At 45.1% G+C, this 22,603-nt stretch overlaps 1 protein-coding gene across 9 annotated transcripts in view; it reads right to left on the bottom strand.

Annotated features, from left to right (window-relative positions):
* Positions 1-22,603, bottom strand: part of PDZD2 (PDZ domain containing 2) — a 478,150-nt gene that overhangs the window by 76,296 nt on the left and 379,251 nt on the right. The gene's annotated exons all lie outside the window — the stretch shown is intronic.

Genomic DNA, 22,603 nt, shown 5'->3' with positions numbered 1-22,603 from the left:
CCTTCCTGTTTGCAACATTTTCCACACCTGTAACATACACAGCAGAGAGAAGCAGCATCTTTAACATCTGATTTTGTAGAGAGGTGGTGGGACACAGTGGTTGAAAATCCGGCCAGCTACCTGGGCACAAATCCTGAGTATACCATTTTACTGCAATTTAGGCACGTCAGTCAACCTCTTTGAGCATCAGTGTCCTCATCTGAAAAATGGGCCTGCATTTGGGAATTAAATAACATAGGTTTCTGAATAAAGGTGGCAGATTTCTCCTGATTTCCCTTTGAGACCACACTAACATGACAGGGAAAATATTTTTTTTAGGAAAAGACAGACATAATTCACAAGGATAAAGAAAACAGAAGACAAAAGCAACAAATTCTGGAAACCAGCAAGCTGACGACGATGTGGCAATGGATCTGACTTGAGAAAGCTGAATCCTAAGTGTGGATTGGAGAAGGGTGAACATTCACACAGAGAACTCCCCCAGAGCTCAGGAGGTGCCAAAAGAGGACCTCTGGAAGTGGGCATGAAGGCGGAAGCAGTGGCCCAAGAAACGACCGAGAGAGTGAAAATGACTGACGTGGCCACTGATTTACACAGGTCTGATTCCTAGGCAGATTCTCAGGGGCTGAGAATGGCCTAGGGAAACTTTGAGGTGCATCAGAATCAACAGGAAAGCTAACGAAGAACACAGAGACCAGGTTCATGGAAGGGGAACAGGGCCTGGGCCTCTGGAATTCACCACTGCCCTGGGCCAAAAGAACCACCCTCCAGTGAAACTGGACACACAGCTAAGCTGCGACTTCCCAGTTCTTTCTGCTCTCCCCTACGTTTACTTCAGGAATGAAGAAGGGAAGAAATGAAAGCTTCTCAGCTGCACCTGAGTAGCCCACCAGCCAACAAATAAGGGAGACTGTCATGTTGCTCCCTATTCAGAGTATACATATTTTAATCAGTGATTTAAGGAAACTTGTTCTGCTCAATGTATAAACTATAATAAGCACAGGACGTGGATGCAGAGTATAATGCAATTTACATGTGCCATAGGCAGCAGCATGGATTGTGCCTGTAACATATTGATGATTGATATACAAGGCAGTTTTTTCATTATGTGAAATAGGAACAATCTTATTTATGTTTAAAGGGTTAAAATTCCCTTGCAGTTGTCTTACAGGGTTATCATGAGGATTAAGAAGGAATTCATTGTAGAGTACCTAATGTGTATCATAAGAACATAGGTAAGGTTTAGTTGAAATTAAAACAATAAAAAGGCCCAAGTTTTCTCCCCCCAGGTCTCAGGGTGCCTCCAGATTTGATGATTACATAGACTGTAGCTCTAGACTGCAGAGATACACATTTCAACTTCATACCCATGGAGAGGTGGCAGATTTCATTAAAGAATAAAGAAAACCCAACGGAAATCCAAAGACATGCCATCTTCTTTGGAGACGGGGAAAAAAAAAAAAGCCCTTTAATAAAATTACTGCAAAACTCACAGCTAAAAAGGCATTTTAAAGGCATGTGTCTGAAATGCTCAGTTTTTAGAAATCAGGTTTGTGCACAAGAACAAGGAGGATCTGAAAACATACTCTGGTCCTCTGATCAGAATAGGAGCAGTGGAAAATAGAAAATAAAGGAATACATGATGACTGACTAGAGAAAAAAGGGATACTTCCTTAGAAGAGGAGATCTTAGACAACAGGTTCCACAGTCTGAGGAGTAACTGGGATTGTGAAGTCCCAGAGCACAGTGATGTATGGAAAAGACCCTTGATGGTTCCTATCTTAAAGAGGGTGTCACGAAAGTAGGGAGATGCTTTGTTATTCCTAAATTAGTGGGGGTGACGGGCACCTGAAGAAATCTACCTAAGAGAGTTAAAACCACAGGGAAGAGAGTAGAATCCCAGGCCCAGAACACATGAGAGAAACGATTTTAAGACTGCAGAGGAAGAGCTTCAGAAGGATGATCTGGGACAGCTCTCCCAAGAGAGATCGGCATGTGTGGACAGATTAAAAGGCAAAACCGCAAGGAAGACCGAGAAGAATGAAAAAAATCCTCAGTAAACTCTGAAGGAACACAGTTATCGGTCATTGCTCTGATGAAAGTGGGCTGAGAAATGCATGAAATGAGGCACTCTAAAGGGAGTAAATATGAGAAAAACCAAGGGGGCGGGGCCTGGCGGGAGGAGAATAGGCCAGAACTTGATGCTGGTCTGACAGGAGAACATTTCCTAGGTGGAATTCGCTAATGCAGAGCCAGTGGTGGTCAGCATGCATTTGAACAATGGATACTTCACTAAATAGAAGAGTCATTGATTGATTTCATCTCTTTCACAGGGACAGACCCTGTATGTTATTATCTACATTAGTATGTTAGAAAAAAAAGGTCTCAGTCAGAATGCAAAGAGTAGAAATACTTAAAAAAACACCCAAATCTAGCAAGCAAGCCTATAAAGAAGAAATGGAACTAATTTAAGCAGCAGGTAAAAAGGAAACTCAAGTGAGTCTTCCCCAAAGGGGAAGGATATGAATCACTACAGACATATCCAATTACTGCCCCAAAATATGTAGGAGAAAGCAATGCCATGCAACCCATGGGACACTCAAAACCTGAGAAAAAAACTAATCTCAAGGAGCAGGCAGCAGAGGTATTAGCCCTCACTAGCTCATTAGGGGCACAAGCTCTAGAATCATCAACAGAAGGTCTGGATCATGAATCTGCAGAGGCTGTTTTTCCAGCTGGACAAATGTGGAAGGAGAGATGAAGCTTTCCTCAGTCTAAGCACTTCCATGCCAAGAGGCAGTGGAAATGGAAAATGTGGCTCAGGACTGACTGAACATTCCTGCTTTTAAGAAGGTAGAGCTCCATCAGAGGCACCATCCACACCCAATGTAGCACGCCGCGAAGCCCTTTACTTTTATGTCAAAGTGAAAATGCAAACCAAGAAGCTATTGAATACACACAGAAAGCACTTGAAGTAGGACCGGGTTGATTTCCCTCCATCTCCAGTTGGGAGGAAGATTCCTGCCAATTGGGTTTAAGTTCACGGTCGTGAATTCCAGACAACTGTCAGACTGACTGGCATCTTTAAGAGAAGCCAAGAATCTTTTCCTCATCAACCTGCCTTTACTTGGTATTATTGAGTCTCTCTGGTCTGCCCTATTGGGAGATAATTCTCCCTGGGTCCCTTGCATTTCTGCATGGCTTGCAAACAGAGACAGAGGCTGTTGTTCCATGGAATTATCTGTCTTTCCAGGGATGTTTGTAGAGGGAACAGCCTTGAATGTTAGATAAGTGTCTCAGGAGGAAGGGACAGGTCCTTCCTCTGGTGCAAAGGTTAGTCGGGTCTGCTTCTAGGCGCGCATCTTCCTGTGGTGCAAAGGTTGGTCAGGTCTGCTTCTAGCCCATCATAAAAGACTGAGGTTGCCTATGGTCAGGGATCCTCAGCTGTGATGCAAATCCACTGCATGTGCCCACCCCCAAGCTTGTGTCACTGCCACAGGACTTGCGGGTGGAAGGGGAAATAATGTGAACATGAAGCCCTCAACTGAGATTCAATCCTAAACTGGGATTAGAGAAGCCAAAATCTAGCTGCTGTGCCGTGAGTAATAAAGTCGTTTGTCTCTGACTTGGAATCTCAAGTCTCCTGCCAGCATCCACGAAACTATTGTGGAAAAGCTCAGGTATTTTTCTTTCTTTCTTTCTACAGTTCTTGATACCCCTTTGGCAAATTTAAACAAGGTCCCAAGAACAAAATCTTGCCTAGGACAACTGTCTAGGGACTGGGGTTTGGCTCATTTTTCTAAATGTCAAGGGCGTGGGGACCATGTTTTGATACTATTGAGAGTCCACTTACTTTTATTTATTTGCATATCACTAAAAAGTAAAGCACATGAGAGACCTGCTGTTGAATGAATTCAGTTTTCTTGGAGCTGGAAAAAACTTTATTTGTTCCTGTGGAAAACAGCCCAGGCTGCAGATGCTGAAAAACATGATCTTTCTCCAGCATCAAGCACCAAGGATCTCCTTAACTAAGAACAAGCAAAATAATGGCTGGGCGTGGTGGCTCATGCCTGTAATCCCAGCACTTTGGGAGGCCAAGGCCGGCGGATCACTTGAGGTCAGGAGTTCCAGATCAGCCTGGCCAACCTGGTGAAACCCCATCTTTACTAAAAATACAAAAAATCAGCTGGGTGTGGTGGTGCATGTCCATAATCCCAGCTACCCTGGAGGCTGAGGCAGGAGAATTCCTTGAATCCAGGAGGCAGAGGTTGCAGTGAGCCAAGGTTGTGCCACTGCACTCTAGTCTGGGCGACAAGAGCAAGACTCTGTCTCAAAAAAAAAAAAAAAAAAGAGCAAAATAAGAAATAGATAGGAGAGATCAAAGGAGGTCATTAAGGGCTTTGGTTTTTTTTAAACACAAAAGTCAAGGAAATTTAAGTCAAGATGTTAATTACTTTAGATTTTAACATCTTTGGGTTATGACTTACAAGGGCATTTAATTTATTTGAACATTATTATGATGCTGACATTTTATATCACTGCAGAACCTCTGAAAAGTTGCACTAGACGATGTGGCTGGAAATAATTTTGGATGAGAAATACCACGGGGACTGGGTTTTAGTTTCTGGCAAATTTTGCCTTCTAGGGGTGGAGGGCAAACCATCATTGCCCATGAGACAGGCCTCTTGGGTCCAAGCTAAAAGTCTAGTCCTCAGAAACGTCCTGTAACTGTTTCAAAGCATTTGTGAGCTCTCCTGGAACACGCTGTGACTAATATAATGTCGCAATCCTGAGTATCCTCCGTCTTCCTCAGCTAGCTCTTGCAGCCTTACAAACAAACCATGCAAAGCATGGCTTTTATCTCCAGCCGTTTCCTTTGTGCAAGCATGCCTAGTCCCAAAGAAAACTTCAAGACTGGTTGCACCCAGTTCTCACCATGTTTTTATGGTTCCCAAGACTTGAAAAACAAGAAAAAAATCTGCAGATGTGACAGAAGACATCTAAGCTCCAAATCCCCAGGAAGCTCTGTTGGCTCATCCCCCTGATCAGTATCCACAGGACAGTGCAACGCGGTGATTTCCCTTTCAGGCTTCAGTCACACTAAGATTATTTTTAGGTTGCCAAAGGAAGCTCATTTTCCAAGTCTCTGGGGCAGATGTTTGAGTGACCAAAGGAGAACCAGATGGTCATCAGAGAGGCCTGGGATGGGAATGAATAACCATTCAGAAAATGGGAATCAGGACAACAATAAATCAGCGCAAAGTAGCAAGAAGCCTGCAAGTTACGTGTAGAAATTAAAACAGGAATCTACTGCTACACTCAACCCACTGCTTTCCAACCAAGAGAGTAATTCAGAACTAAAGAGGAAAAACAGTAACACCAAAGAGTCAAACTCGTCAACCCTGGGCGTGCTCTGGTACACGCAGGGCATGTGTGCATAGATCAGAGGTCGTCAGATGCAGCTGGGAGTGGGGGGAGCTGCAGCTGATGTCCACTGCGACGCTCAGGCTGTGGCTCTGCAAATGAATTAATACTGCCCTTGTTCTAGCTAAGCCCATTTCCAGTTTCCTCCCATTCATCATCCCCAAACAATTTGAATGGGCTTAACACACATTGAGAGTGATTATTTTTATGCGTTCAAATTCAAAGAGATCTCTTGATTCCTTAGAAAGTTGAGGCAATACCTTTAAGGGCACAGGAATGTAATCAGTCATTAGCTCACAACTGACCCTCTTGCAGTGGGTTTGTATGTGTCACGTTCCCAAGAGAGGACAGTGTCCTACAGTAACTCTCAGCTCTTTGAAAATAACAGGAGGGCCAGGCATGGTGGCTTACGCCTGTAATCCCAGCACTTTGGGAGGCCAAGGTGGGTTGACCACCTGAGGTCAGGAGTTCAAGACCAGCCTGGCCAACATGGTAAAATCCCATCTCTACTGAAAATACAAAAAATCAGCCGGGCGTGGTGGCACACACCTGTAATCCCAGCTACTCGGGAGGCTGAGGCAGGAGACTTGCTTGAGCCCGGGAGGCAGAGATTGCAGTGAGCAGAGATCTTGCCACTGCACTCCAGCCTGGCCGACAGAGCAAGACTCTGTCTCAAAAAAACAAACAACAACAACAACAAAAAAACAAGGGATGTGGATGTCAAGGAAGAGAATGCATGTGTTCATCCTTAGTACATATTTCAAATTGAGGTAAGGTAGTAACAAGCATTTTCTGGGAAGTGGAACTCTCTCACTCTTGCCGTGGTCCCATGACCTAGTGGGTGAGAAAACTGTGGGGTCTGGAGCTATTCTTTGGATTTGGGGGCTGGCTACTCAAGGTAGACTCTTGGGTCATTTCTTAGCAGGGTTGGCTACCAGGTTCATTGCATTGGACGTGTTTCTGGAAGTGAGACTATGATATGCTTTACCTTGAACACCACAATGACAAAATCAGGGGTGTGTGTGCGCGTGCACGCATACACATGCATACAGGAAAATCTCGAGACATGTAAAAAGTACAGGTGGGAAGGCTGTTAAAAAAAGAAAGGCATGTAAAAGAGCCCTAAGAAGTAAACAGGGCTGGGCACAGTTGCTCACGCCTGTCATCTCCGCACTTTGGGAGGCTGAGGCGGGCTGATTGTTTTGAGCCCAGGAGTTCAAGACCAGCCTGGGCAACACGACAAGACCTTGTCTCTACAAAAAATACAAAATCTAGCTGGATGTGGTGGCACATGCCTGTAGTCTCAGCTATTCAGGAGGCTGAGGCGGGAGAACAGCTTGAGCCTGGAAGATGAAGGTTGTAGTGAGCCGAGATCGTCCCACTGCACTCCAGGCTGGGTGACAGAGCCAGACACTGTTGCCAAAAAAAAAAGAAAAAAGAAAAAAAAAGTAGTAAACAGGACAATTGGCAGGAAAGAAAGCAAGGGGTGAACTGTCAGAGGGGGCCCTGATCCAGCAGTGGAGTCAAATCCAATTCAGCAGCAACAGTAAACACGCCAGGCTCTTTTCTAGATAAACCTTTTAGAAAATGTGTTGTACTCTTACATGGATTATTGTAACAGAAAAAGATTGTTTTAACTGGGCATGCCATTTAGGCAGGTTTTAGATGAAGAGTAAGACATCAGGGGCTGGGCATGGTCGCTCGCGCCTGTAATCCCAGCACTCTGGGAGACTGAGGCGAGTGGATCACTTGAGGTCAGGGGTTCAAGACCAGACTGGGCAACACAGTGAAATCTCGTGTCTACTAAAAACACAAAAATTAGCCGGGCGTTGTGGAGGACACCTGTAATCCTAGCTACTAGGGAGGCTGAGGCAAGAGAATCACTTGAAATGGGAGGTGGAGGTTGAAGTGAGCTGAGATCGCGCCACTGCACTCCAGCCTGGGTGACAGAATGAGACTCTGTTTCCAAAAAAAAAAAAAGCATCGTGGTTTACATTTCGGGCTCACTAGTTGTTGTTATTGTTAGGTCTGAGTCGGAGTTTCACTCTTGTTGCCCAGGTTGGAGTGCAACGGTACAGTCTTGGCTCACCACAACCTCCACCTCCCGGGTTCAAGCGATTCTCCTGCCTCACCTCCTGAGTAGCTGGGATTACAAGCATGCACCAGCACGCCCAGCTAATTTTGTATTTTTAGTAGAGACAGGGTTTCTCCATGTTGGTCAGGCTGGTCTTGAACTCCTGACCTCAGGTGATCCGCTCTCCTCAGCCTCCCAAAGGGCTGGGATTACAGGCGTGAGCCACTGTACCCGTCCAGGGCTCACTGTTAAGTTCCAGGCAGCACTCTCCGGCCTTCTGCTGCCTTCCCCAGATCAACATGAGCTCCTTGCTGCTTCCTTCCTTCCTTCCTTTCTTTATAGGAATAGTGTTGAGTTCATGGGCTTTGCTGACATGTATTTCTAAGGGCAGGCGCTTCTTTAAGATAACCTGTTGGCAAAGCTGAGACGCTGGTGAGCCCACAGGAAGGAGCAAAAAGGCTGTTCCAGGCTCACAAATGATCACCCAAAGCAGGGCTTAGCAGACTCATGCCTGGGGGCCAAATCGGGCCCAGCACTTGTTTTTGTCAGGTTTTACGGGAACACAGTCATGCCTATTTATTTACTTATTGTTTATGGCTGCTTTCAAAGCACAAAGGCAGAGGTGAGCAGTTGCAACAAAGACTGTTTGGCTAGCAAAGCCTGAAATGCTTATTATCTGGCCCTTCAGTTGTAACTCCTCATCTACAACAGTGTCCCCATCCATGGGGGGTATGTACCAAACCCGACGTTTCTTTCTTTTCTTTTTTGAGATGAAGTCTCGCTCTGTCACCGAGGCTGGAGTTCAATAACACAATCTTGGCTCACTGCAACCTCCACCTCCTGGGTTCAAGCGATTCTCCTGCCTTGGCCTCCTGAGTAGCTGGGATAACAGGAGTACACCACCACGCCCGGCTAATTTTTGTATTTTTAGTAGAGGCGAGGTTTTGCCATGTTGGCCATATTGGTCTCAAACTCCTGACCTCAGGTAATCTGCCCGCCTTGGCCTCCCAAAGTACTGGGCTTACAGGGATGAGCCACCGCACCCGGCCCCATTAATCGGAACATGTTTCTGTTCACTTCTTCCACCCACAAATCTAATGCCTTTTCCATCTTAGCTAAGCACTTATGCACTGTGGCTGTAACTTTTGCGGCTTGAGGGGTGATGACAAAATTAGCACGAATTTCTTCTTCCTTCTTCACAGTTTCAAGGATAGAAGATTCGTTCTTACCGTAGATCTTGCAACCTCAGCATACGATTTTTCCTTCCTTCCTCAAGAACCTTTCCACCGAAAGGAAGCCCTGTGTGGCTTCTCTTTGGCGTATCTGCATTGCCAGCACCACCGCTTGCACTATGGGGCAATCACAAAGTAGAATACAATTGCTTGATCACAAGAACCGTGATACCCCAACAGTTGATCTGGTCATGGAGCTGGCTACGTAGTGACTAACGGGCAGGGAGTGTAGACGGTGTGGATAAACTGGATGAAGGGGTGATTCACGTCCCAGGCGGGACACAGCAGGACAGCGTGCGATTTCACCACTCTCGTCAGAATGGCGCACAATTTAAAACTTATGAATTGTTTGTTTCTGGATTTATATTTTCTGATAGAGGTTTACTGTGGATAAATGAAATTGCAAGAAGCAAAACTCTGGAGAAGGGGGGCTACTGTCTCGGAATAGTTCATACTCTAGCCCTACCCATCTCCCCACTGCCATCTGTACCCAGAATCATTATGAAGACTTGAGAATTTTCAGAAATATGACTTAGTAAGTGGAAGGGAAGGAAGTGACAGGGAGCGACATCTTAGGGAAGGAGCTAGCACGGTATTTCCTCTAAAAGCAACTTTGTCATCCAGGATTCTGTGTAATTTTATCTTTAAATTTCATTTTTAAATGATACAGATAAACTCTTTAAAGTAGTAAGGATTCTTTTAAAAATGTACATACTTTGCTAAGTGTCCCAGGATCACCTGCCACTGCTTAAATAGGTTTTAGGTCAGATTGCTTTCCTAACAAACACACTGCTTGGAAAAATGGAAGAGGTTGGTTTGTTTTTTGGTCTTTTGGGTTGTCGTTGGTGGTGAAATGAGAGAATGTGGCTCGGAGGAGGAGGAAGGAGAGGCTATCTGGGAGGGGAGACGGTGGGGACTTCAGTGGAGAGTTCAGACCAGGATGAGGGCTCTGGGCTCCAGGGGGTCTGTAAAGACAGCCGGCATCAAGTGAGCAGGAGGGGATGACACAAGGGTTCAAAGGCAAATAGAACCCCATTGAAAATATTGCATAGGGCCAGCCCCGCCTTCAGGAAAAAAGGGAAGGAAACTCTTTTCATCCTCTCCCTTCACGCCAAGAGGCCCTTGCTCCCAGAAGTCAGCACCCCGACTGGCGGGTGACTTCCCACTGCCTGTCACTCACATGGCTTCCTGCCTCTCCATCCCCGTGACCATCACTCCTGCAGCACAGGCTCTGGTTACCTCGCAGTGGGGCTAGGTAGAGCAAGGGCCTCCAAATCCATCTCTCCACCTCCATCCTGCCTTTCTCCAATCCCATTCCTCCTCTGCCCCGCGGCTTGAGTCATCTCAAAAACTCTGACCCTGTCCCTCAACTGAATAGCCATCTTGTGAGTCACTTTCCTTGTAAAAGAAGTCAAAATTCCACAGTCTGAAACTAGAAGCATGGGCTGAACATTTGCTTCATAGGCTTTGTGGCTCTCTGGATAGACTTTGAAATTTCCTATTTGAGGAAATACTTTTTCTGTACATTATTTTTCTGTTCCAGACCGTCATCAGTTTCTGCAGGTGTTCCTGTGGAAGTCCTATGGAATAGTCAAATGCCACCCATCCATTGACCCCTGCTGATCCCCGGAAGGAATCAGATCTCTTCTCTAGGTCAGTATTGCACATGACTCCTTGAGGATTCATTATGCTGAAAAGGGGAATATGAAAAGTACAGAAATGGCCAGGTGCGGGGGCTCATGCCTATAATCCCAGCACTTTGGGAGGCCAAGGCAGGAGGATTGCCTGAGCTCAGGAGTTCGAGATCAGGCTGGGCAACATGGTGACACCCCGTCTCTACTAAAATACAATAACAACAAAAAAAATTAGCTGGACGTGGTGGCATGTGCCTGTAGTCCCACCTACTCGGGAGACTGAGGCAGGAGAATTGCTTGAACCTGGGAGGTGGAGGTTGCAGTGAGCCCAGATCGCACCATTGCACTCCAGCCTGCTCAACAGTGAGACTCCGTCCCCCCCCGCAAAAAAAAAAAGAAAAGAAAAAAGTACAGAAAAAATCATAATTCATTTTGGAATATAAAAAATGGCACGAGAGAAGAAACAAAACTGGGTCTGCCACCTCTGTATCCCCGAAGCACCCAGCACAGTGCTCGGAGTGTGGACAGAGATGTCAGCCTGGCCGTCACCCAGCATTGATTCGTACAATGGCTTGGTTGTGGGCACCTGCAGGGTCATGTTATGAACTACTGCGGTTGTATCTGGTATCAGCAGGAACAGTGTTAGGAAGAATTCCAGATGTCTGCCCCGAGAGCTAAAGAGGAGGGGTAGGTGGGTGACACAAAGGCCACCTTTTTGCTACTCATAGCTTAAAAGATAATTCCACAGATATTTACTAAGTAGATATATTTGTTTCAAGGGGAAATAAATTTGAATATCCAAACAAAAGCTTTACCAACAAATTTTGGAAAACACCTGCCCATTTACAAACCAGGAGCTGGCTTTCTAAGTGCTAAAATGTGAGAAACAGGTAAAACTGGCCATCAGAGAAAGGAGAGATGACTGAAGGCTTGGAGGAGTTAGAAAGTCTCTGTGAGGAGACCAGATGCGGTGGCTCATGCCTATAATCCCAGCACTTTGGGGAGGTCGAGGCAGGTGGATCACTTGAGGTCAGGAGTTCAAGACCAGCCTGGCCAACATGGTGAAAGCCCATCTCCACTAAAAAATATAAAAATTACCCAGGCATGGTGGCAGGCGCCTGTAATCCCAGCTACTCGGGAGGCTGAGGCAAGAGAATTGCTTGAACTCAGGAGGCTGAGACATGAGAATCGCTTGAACCCAGGAGGCAGAGTTTGCAGTGAGCCGAGATCATGCCACAGCACTCCAACCTGGGTGACAGAGCGAGACTCTGTCTCAACAACAACAACAACAAACAAACAAACAAAAAACATCAAGGCAAGGAAACAGTAACAGTAGGGGGTGGGGTGAGGAGTTTGTCCTAAATCACTCCATCTCTTTGTGAAATTTCTGCCCTGGATTCCACAGGGGAACTTCTGACCTCTTGTATTTTGCTTTGTTTTTATTTCTCAGGCTTTGTGCTACCATGTTGCATAAGATGTGGCTAAAAAGAGGAAAATGTAATAATAATAATAACAATAATAATAATAATTCCAAATCTTCCAATGCACATGAAGTCTTTAAGTAAGGTGGGTCCCTCCCGCCACCCCATCAAAGATCATTTTGTTGGCCAGGTGCAGTGGCTCACTCCTGTAATCCCAGTACTTTGGGAGGCCGAGGTGGGCAGATCACTTGAGGTTAGGAGTTCGAGACCAGCCTGGCCAACATGGTGAAACACTGTTTCTACTAAAAATACAAAAAACTAGCCAGGCGTGGTGGTGTGCACCGATAGTCCCAGTTACTTGGGAGGCTGAGGCAAGAGAATCGCTTGAACCTGGGAGGCAGAGGTTGTAGTGAGCCAAGATCATGCCACCGTCACCGTACTCCATCCAGCCTGGGTGACAGTGAAGACTCTGTCTCCAAAAAAAAAAAAAAAAAAAAAAAAAAAGATCATTTTGTCATTTGCCTATAATCCAGCACAATAACTGAAATTGAAACTAAGAGAGGAACTCCTTTTCCCCTTAAGAGCAAGATTCTGATAATGCAGCAACATTATCTACATTACAGTCTCAGAAGATACATCTCAAGGATTTTTGTTACCTTAAAGGATCAGCGAAGCTCATAAACAGAGTTATCCTGAGATATATGGTGCAAAAATGAGCCACATTACCCTGTTTTCACCTCCTGTAGTTATTGCCTTCGTTTTGTCTATGGCAGAAGAAATGTTTCAGTTTCATTTCTGAACAGCCATCTTCCTTTGAGTCTTAATATATTATATTTTGGCTGGGCACAGTGACTCACGCCTGTAATCCCAGCACTTTGGGAGGCCGACGCAGGCGGAGCATGAGGTCAGGAGTTTGAGACCAGCTTGGCCAACATGGTGAAACCTCGTCTCCACTAAAAATACAAAAATTAGCCGGGCATGGAGGCAGAGGTTGCAGTGAGCTGACATTGTGCCACTGTACTCCAGCCTGGATGACAGACGATGACTCTGTCTCAAAAAAAAAAAAAAAAAAAAAAAAATATATATATATATATATATGTATATTCTACTTTACATTTCAACGTGTGGACCACAGACATAAGCCCCTTAAAGACATATAAACCGAAATTAACTAAATAGCAGTGTTACAAATAAGAGGAAAATTTGGAACGGGGGTGAGAAGGCATCTTGGAACACTGTAATGAAATATGCAAAGACAGGAAGCAACTTACCTCCCGTTAGAAAGTCATTACATGACTTCTACATATTATGTTCATAAAAGAAATTAACTTGAGGGCAAAGAAACTTTATTATATGCTCCAACGATTCATATTTTATTTTCATTGAAATCTGAAAGAATTTTTCAAATCCAAAGAATGATAATAAAATTGACTGCATACTAAGTAAATTTTTTTAACTGTATTTCCTAATGCTCCGTGCTATGTCGTCAGTCTTTCTAAGCCGGGAAGCCATCAAGCACTCCTAACACAGATTCATAAATTCTAAACCTATACTACTGTACTAATGTCTGCATGTACCATAAAACAAAACAATCTAAAACATGATAAGACCTACATATGTTCTAATATTTTCCTCCCATACCCCGAGAAATCATCTGGCTTCTCTGGGTGTGCCTATTCTATTACGGAGACCACTGCTCTCTGAGGATCCATGTGAAATACAATATTTGCTTTCCTGGCTGGGCAACGTGGCTCACGCCTGTAATCCCAGTACTTTGGGAGGCCGAAACGGGAGGATTGCTTGAGCCCAGGAGGTCGAGACCAACCTAGAAAACACAGGGAGACCCCGTCTCTACAAAACATACAAAGATGAAATTAGCCGGGCATGGTGGCATGCAACTACAATCCTAGCTACTCAGGAGGCTGAGGTGGGAGGATCTCTTGAGCCCAGGAGGTCAAGGCTGCAGTGAGCCATAATTGTGCCACTGCACTCTAGCCTGGGCAACAGAGTGAGAGCCTGTTGCCAAAAAAAAAAAAAAAAAAAAGAGGCTTTTCTATGCAAATGACATGAGCTGTTTACCTCCTTGAGAACTGCAAACTGCTTAGATAAAAATGCAGCAAGGCCAGGTAGCCAGTTGGAACAGGCCCTGAGAGTGTGCCACGGGAGTAAGCCTGATTCAAACTTCAGCAGTTTTCCAGGCAATTCATCTTAGCCAAATAATTACTCTTATCTCCTTTCTTCCTCCACCCACTTAAATAATCACTTCATCTTCTTAAATATAAAACCAAACAAAAACCACCCCCAAATGTAAATCTTATTTTCTTAGACCAGCAATCATTGCCGTCTTGTCTTTCCTATCTTGCTCTGGCAATCCGACATAAGGCATTGAGTTTCAAGCAACCTTTTCTATGTCCTGTGCCAGCTGAAGTGTTGCTTAAGGAACATCTAAGTGAACTGAGACCTACTTGGGGAAGTCCCGGGCTGAGGCGGGGGAGAGAGAGAAGTTGACAGTTTGGAGCAGTGGGGAGAAAATGCACAACTCGGGGAGCTGTGGATCGCCATGTGTGGCCGCCTGCTGCGGGTGCCGAGAATGAGGCAGTTTCTGCATCAGCAGCTCCGGTCTATATAATAGGAACTGGTGTCTGGGAAGGCAACGAGAACAATGATGTGCAAGCCAGTCTGTGCTCATGAGGATCCGGAGCAGGCTGGGGGAATCTGTGCTTCTAAGTTTCCCACGAGCACCACAAACACCTTGGCCTCACTCCCTCTGTCCCTGAACTGTGGAAAATAGGGAGACAGCTGGGGGCCTAAAACCTCCCCTTGTCTCAACGCCATGCACACAGAGGTCCCTGGGCATCGCCCAGCTCCTAGCCAGGAGACTCTTAGAATCCTTGCCACTTTCACTTTTTATAATCTCGCTGAGCATCAGAATCACCAGAAACACAGGCTCCTGGGCCCTACTCCGCTCAGACCTGCCAAGGAGGCCTCTCCAGAGCGCAGGAGCCGGATGCAAGAGTGTGGAAGCTCCCTGCGCCCATTCATGCTTTTGCATAAACAGTGATCCTTCCGCATTTCGGTGAAGTCTGTGAACTCTTTGCACTGCATTCATCTCTTTTTCCTGGTTCTTTTTTTTCCCCTCGCAGCTGCCTTGAGCTAGAATGTGACTTTTCCAGGGGAACAAGTTTGCTATCAGCGGAGCCCTGTGGTCTTCCTTCTCACTGTAGATCTCCAGCTTATAAAATGCGAGGTTGGGACCAGTTACTCCCCAAGGTTCCCTGCAGTTCTGACACTTTATGGTTGTTTACCACAACCCACATCTCTGACACTCAACAGTTCTGGGCTCTTTGCCCTGGTGCCTTTTTGGTCTTTTCATTTATATCCCACTTATTTCTTCACCAACTCCCCCTGGGATGTTTAATCCTTTGTTTTTGCTGCTGATTCATTAAAAACCAAGTCCGAAATTCCCTCTAGCTGCTTGCAAGTTTCTAACCTTAACCAAACAAAAAGGAAGAAATCTACTTATCTGTACTTATCTGTTAATGAGATGCTACTACAAATATCCTATTTTAAGGGAGGGGACACCGTGTTCTCCCAGTGTTACATTTCAAAAAATGATGTCTAAATCACTGCTATTCTTATCCCAGACAGAAATTCCCAGAAGGGAGGAGCAGAGAGACTTTCTCTCACCTGGGGACAGAAACAAATGTCTACTATGTGCCAAGGCCATTTTAAACTATTTTTTTCTTATTTATTTATTTTTTTGAGACAGAGTCTGGCTCTGTCACCCAGACTGGAGTGCAGTGGCACCATCTCAGCTCACTGCCAACTCCGCCTCTGGGGTTCAAGCGATTATTGTGCCTCAGTCTCCCTAGCAGATGGGATTACAGGTGTGAGCCACCACACCACGCAATTTTTTTTTTTTTTTTGTATTTTTAGTAGAGATGGGGTTTTGGCCATATTGGCCAGGCTGGTCTCGAACTTCTGACCTCAAGTGATCCATCTGCCTAGGCCTCCCAAAGTGCTGGGGTTACAGGTGTGAGCCACTGTGCCCGGCCCAGGCCATTTTAAATTCATGGTATGCTGGGGAAGATGGTGGAAGGCGACCAAACCTTACAATGAGGGGTATGCAGGGGGCATTACGGGATGGTGAGAGGGCACACAACCATCTGCCCATCTGCACATCTGTCCAACCATCCATCCATCTATCTCATACATACAGAGTGACAGTGAGGACCTGGGAGACGCAAGGAGCAAACCTCCCTGCCCCCACGGAGCCTCCACTCATGGAGGATGACATTAACAGGCTCAGAGAGACTGTTAGACTCAGCCCACACTGACCACAGAAGCAGCCTAAGTGGTGACCCTCTATCCTTAAGGCCTCAGGGGAAGAACATGCGCTCCCTTCAGATGCAGAGAGAGCTCCGTGCTGGTGTCTCTCAGCATGAACAGTTCTAGTCTGAAGATCTGCCTTTCAGTCAGACTCTGTGTCTTTCTGTTTTAATGCTAATCACAGGTTTACATCCTTGGTGTTCATTGTTCTTTGTATTAGACTCTAAGTTCAATTTGCCAGAAAAAACCAGGTCAACCCCGAAACAAGAGAGAGTTTCCCATCTAGGACACCATGAATCAACCAAAAATGATACATTCAGATGCTGTCACAGAAGTCCTTACTGCCCGGACACATTTGGAAACATTTAGAGCAGACATTTGATCAATTATTCAGTCCAAATAAAACACAAGAGGTCCTCTCCTTTCTTTCCACGGGCCTCATATCTACACTCGAGGGTACTGGCTTTCAGGTTCCCATACCCCTGGCAGTTCCACCAACAAAGAATCAAACACCCCTATCAGACTCACAGAATCGGAAGGTCCTGCTTTGCTCTTCTTTCCTTGTAAGAAACAGGTCCTTTACTCCTTCTAAAACCTGAATCATCCAAAAGTTCTCCAAGATTTTTCCAAACTTGTGATTCCAAAAATGTTAGAACTGATTCGCTTGATGGAAAAGGAAGCCGGATACGGGTCTCCTGATTGATGTGCTAAACAAACTCTTCCGAGCTGAGCTTTACAATTGCAGATTTGGCAAAGACAACCATTACTTCCATTTTTTTCTTTGTTAAAAATATAAAAAGGGAGACAGGCTCCAATCACTTAATAAGTATCACCCATTTCACATCCTATTATACTGAAACTCTTCCTCTTCTTTTCATTAAAGAGAACTTAAAAAAAAAACTTTAAAAAAAGTTTCTCAGAAGGCTAGAACATAAGATTCTTCTTACGAAAAATCTCTTTTCTTTTCCAAAGAAATTACACTTAAGAAAGAACACATACTTTTTTTGAACAGCCAATAATCACAATGCATGTGCCACTCATTTTATTGGAGACCTTAAACATTTAAGTGACATGCCAGATTCTCATTTAAAATATTGTCACTGTGCATGGCCAGGTGAGGTGGCTCACTTCTGTAATCCCAGCTATTTGGGAGGCCGAGGTGGGAGGATTGCTTGAGGCTAGGAGTTTGAAACCAGGCTGGGCAACATAGCAACGTCCCATCCCTACAAAAAACGTACTTAAAAAATTAGCAGGACGTGGTGGCGTGCACCTGTACTCCCAGCTATTCAGGAGGCTGAGGTGGGAGGATTGCTTGAGCCCAGGAGTTTGAGGTTACAGTGAGCTATGATCACATCACTGCACTTCAGCCTGGGTACTGACAGAGCAAGATCCTTTCTCTAGTAAAAAAGAAATTGTCGGGCCAGGTGCAGTGGCTACCGACTGTAATCCCAGCACTTTGGGAGGCTGAGGTGGGCAGATCACCTGAGGTCAGGAGTTCGAGACCAGCCTGGCCAACATGGTGAAACCCCATCTCTACTAAAAATATAAAAATTAGCCGGGCATGGTGGTGGGTGCCTGTAGTCCAGCTACTTGGGAGGCTGAGGCAGGAGAACTGCTTGAACCCAGGAGGTGAAGGTTGCAGTGAGCCGAGATTGCACCACTGCACTCCAGCCTGAGCGACAGAGCAAGACTCCATCTTAAAAAAAGAAAAGAAAAGAAAAGAAAGAGATCGAGACCATCCTGGCCAACATGGTGAAACCCCATCTCTACTAAAAATACTAAAATTAGCTGGGCATGGTGGCGCATCCCTGTAGTCCCAGCTACTCAGGAGACTGAGGCAGAAAAATCACTTAAACCCGGGAGGTGGAGGTTGCAGTAAGCCAAGATTGTGCCACTGCACTCCAGCCTGGCGACAGAGTGAGACTCCATCTCAAAAAAAAAAAAAAAAAAAGAAAGAAAGAAAGAAAAGAAAAAGAAAAAAGAAATTGTCATTGCAGAGCAGAAAATGGAGAGACTCAGGGAAGAACAGCCAATCAGGTAGAACAGGGCCACGGGTAGCGTGGGGGAAGGTCCAGACTTTGATATTTCTGAGACCAAACTGGCAGTCTTTAATCTTGGATGTGGTGGTGGTGACAGTGGGGGTGAATGGCAGATAGTGAGCCCTGTCACTGAAGCCAGACCCCACTGAGATGACTGACAATTATGCAAATTATTGTTGGGTTTCGCCATCCTGTTCCCATTCTCTCTTTCACTGGCTTCTACTCCTCAAACTTGATATTCACCATATGGTTTTATTCTAAGCATGGATGGAGCTTTCGGAGAGGAAAATCTCATTGCTCTTTATTGCAGCCATTAAAAATAAATCGTAAGGGGATGCATGGCAGATCCTCAGCATTTGTATTACATTTGCTCAGCTTAAGTGCTCGGAACACATCACGACATACAGGTGCAAAAACAGTCCATGTCTGGCTAGAATTTGGCAGCAGGTTTAATCATCATCATCTGTGAAATAAAAGGCTTTTTGTAACTCAGTTGATTAACACAGAACCACATTTCTTTAAGTGGTCCTTTCATTTTTAAAAATGCTGAAATGAAGAATCATGGCTTGTGAACATGTAACTAAAAAAGAAAGAACGTTTTTTCAGTAGTTCAGCACTTTTAAAAGGCACAGCAGGGCTGACCCTGGTAGACTGTGAAGCCTGGAAAATGTCCTCTCCCAGCTGCCCACACTTCCTGCCCCCTGCAGGGCTCTGTCTCAGGCCTGGTTCCCTTGGGCTGAAGCGAGAGCTCAAGAGATGGCTGAGAAATGATGGGTGTTGAGGCTTCGGTGATGGCCAGGCATGACGGCTGTTCCACCTCCTCTGTGAGTGCCTTGTGACGGGGTGAGGGGAGCGGAAGGGGAGGGAGGTGGAGGTGGTGTCCTGTCTGGTGCACAAGGAAGAGAGAACTGTCAAAGTAAGATCAGTGCTGGTTTCTCCATCGAAGATAATGGGCTTAGGATCAGTGTATTAAGAGCTTCTGGTGACATGACAGAGAAACCCAGAAATAGAGCCAGGACAACAGGTACACTGGTGGCGAAATACTGCCGAGAGGCTTAGCTTCCCCTTAAAGGCAACACAGAGCTTCCCAAATCCAATGTTATGACAAAATGCATTGAAATTCCCTTGAAAAAATTACAGTAATAAACTCATAAAACAATGTGTGATTAATTGGCAAACTTTTCTAAAGATAATGTTTTTGGTGATGGTGGGAACTGGCCTATGCTACAAGTGTAAATTACTATAATCTCTCTAGAAAAAAACCTTTGACTACGCAATTTTACTGCTATAAGCCATGTAAGGAAATGTGTAAAAAAAAAAAACAAAAAACACAGAGATATAGAAGCAAAGATGTTCTATACGAAATTACATTTTCAAAAAATTTGAATATAAAATGTGAAGTACATTGGTGAAACAGATTATGGCACTTTTATGTTAAGGAATATTAGCCATTATAAATCATATTTCAGAAGACCCTTTAATAACATAGGGATACGTTCATGATTATGTCATTAAGACCATAGCAAGTTTCATAAGTACGTTAAAATAAGGTCAATTAAAAATACAAATGTGCGGCCGGGCTCGGTGGCTCAAGCCTGTAATCCCAGCACTTTGGGAGGCCGAGAGGGCGGATCACGAGGTCAGGAGATTGAGACCATCCTGGCTAACACGGTGAAACCCCGTCTCTACTAAAAAATACAAAAAAACTAGCCAGGCGAGGTGGCGGGCGCCTGTAGTCCCAGCTACTCGGGAGGCTGAGCCAGGAGAATGGCGTAAAACTGGGAGGCGGAGCTTGCAGTGAGCTGAGATCCGGCCACTGCACTCCAGCCTGGGCGACAGAGCCAGACTCTGCCTCAAAAAAAAACAAAAAAAAAAAACAACAAATGTGCTTAACGAAAAAAATTAGAAAGCCACAGCAAAATGTTATAGATGGCTATCTTTGAATATAGGATTGTTGGTGATTTATTCTGTCTTTAGGATTTTTTGGGTTTTTTTTGGTTAAAAACATTTACATAGTAAAACATTACTTTTATACTCAGAAAAATGCATATAAATTATGCATAATAATTTAAATTATATGTAGTCGTCAGAATTATAATACATTTAAACTGTAAGCTTAAATAATAATTTAAATAAAAATACATTATTTAACATGTAATATTTAAAATATATGTGATAGGTCATTTATTAGAGCTTCATATACTAGTATTTAGCATACGAAGTTCCCAATTAAATAATTCCTTGCAGTTTTTTTGCAAAAGAGTATGACTTAAGAAATTTTTGGGGGCCAGGTGCAGTGGCTCACGCCTGTAATCCTAGCACTTTGGGAGGCCGAGGCAGGTGGATTGCCTGAGCTCAGGAGTTCGAGACCAGCCTGGGCAACTCGGTGAAACCCAGTTTCTACTAATGAAAATACAAAAAATTAGCCAAGCGCGGTGGCGTGCGTCTGTAGTCCCAGCTACTCGGGAGGCTGAGGCAGGAGAATTGCTAGAGCCCGGGAGGTGGAGCTTTCAGTGAGCCGAGATCGCACCACTGCACTACAGTCTGGGTGACAGAGTAAGACTCCATCTCTAAAAAATAAAATAAAATAAAAAAATGTGTGTGCTTGTAAACTCTCTACAAAGAGCTGTCCGTCAGTGGCTTGGAGGCTGAGCAGAGGGGGTGCAGATGTGCTGCAGGGCTGTCCTCGCCGCAGACCCGGGACTGACTCAGCTTTCCACTGAAAGCTGGCTGAGATGTCTCCAGGCACAACTGCTGAGCAATGAGATCCTGCCCAGCAGGGATGAGCCCTCCAGACAGTGGGAACAGGAGGGGACAAGAGCAATGAGGAACCCCCTGGGCGAGAGAGCTGCTAGTGAAGGATATACAGTAAGAAAAGGTCGGAATGCTGGAGCCGTGCTGGAGCTGAAGTCTGCTGTTGCACCACCACATTATTTCCCTTCTTGTACCATGGAAAACAAGGAGCAGAGGGTAACTGCCGTGCCAGCACAGAGCACAGGGAGCCCCTACACTGCCATCCTTCAGAAAACGGTTATAATAAATCTAAAAGCTTATGTTTATGATGTGAATGGTACACCCTTACAAGTGATACCTTTGTGCAGTCCACAACCTACACAACCATGCTTGGTAGCCCTAGGTTTCCAGGAACAAAAAGGAAGACAAAGAGCAACCTTTCCCCGTTTAAATGTAGCTTTGTGGTAAATGAGATGCGTTTTTCATCTTCTGAGGCCTTACTGTAAGCAAAGATGATTTTCCAGTGCTTACCTATGCTGCCTAGGTTCAGGGGAGTAGGAAGGAGGAAGGGGCTCCAAGGGGCAGAGAGAGGGCGTCCACCCACCCCACAGCTGTTTAGATGGGGAACAAGGGCTAATAAGAGTTCACACGAAAAATGACACATCTTTCAGATTTGGGACACAAAGAAGATATCACAGAGTCTTATATTACTATTTTTTGAGACAGGGTCTTGTTCTGTAGCCCAGATTGGAGAGCAGTGGCATGATCATAGCTCACTGCAGGCTTGACCTCTCGGGCTCAAGTGATCCTCTTGCCTCAGCCTCCTGAGTAACTGGGACTATAGGCACGCCCACCACACCTGGCTAATTTTTTTTTTTTTTTTGTATTTTTTGTAAAGATGGGGTCGTCATGTTGGCCAGGCTGGTCTCAGACTCCTGAGCTCAAGCAGTCCACCCACCTTGGCCTCCCAAGGTTTTGGGATTACAGGCATGAGCCACAGCACCTGGCCTTTTGGGGTTATTTTAACATTCCACTTTGAACCAGAAATCTCTCCATCCAAGTTTAAATTCACTAATAGTAGTTGTCAAACACACTAGCAAGGCATAGCAGCAAAATCACTGTATATATTATAAATCATTCTGGAAATTAATATATGCACTGAACTCAATATCCAGTTGCTCTTTTTTTTTTTTTTTTTTTTTTTTTTGAGATGGAGTCACGCTCTGTAGCTCAGGCTTGAGTGCAGTGACAAGATCTCGGCTCACTGCAACCTCTGCCTCCTGGGCTCAGACGAATCTCTTGCCTCAGCCTCCTGAGTAGCTGGAATTACAGGCATGCACCACCATGCCCCGCTAATTTTTGTATTTTTAGTAGAGACTAGGTTTCATCATGTTGGCCAGGCTGGTCTTGAACTCCTGACCTCAGGTGATCCACCTGCCTCACCCTCCCAAAGTGCTGGCATTACAGGTGTGAGCCACCGTGCCCGGCCTCCTGGGTTGCTTATCTTGTTTACCATTTCATGTTTTTCCTTAAAGGAAAAATATCGCCCTCACAGATTATTCTCAGAGATTCTGAGAAAAACACAGAAAGAATGCACTGCGGTCTTTTCCCATCATGGTCTCTATCATACTATCTCAAGCATTTATCCCCTAGTCCTGGCGCCCAGGACTTAAGAAAAACATAATTCCAACAGAAAGCCAGGAGCACAGAGCCACTT

Source organism: Macaca mulatta, chromosome 6, assembly GCF_049350105.2.
Source record: "Macaca mulatta isolate MMU2019108-1 chromosome 6, T2T-MMU8v2.0, whole genome shotgun sequence".
NCBI lineage: Eukaryota > Metazoa > Chordata > Mammalia > Primates > Cercopithecidae > Macaca > Macaca mulatta.
Note: the sequence above shows the minus strand (reverse complement) of the source record. Positions and strands in the feature narration are given on the sequence as shown.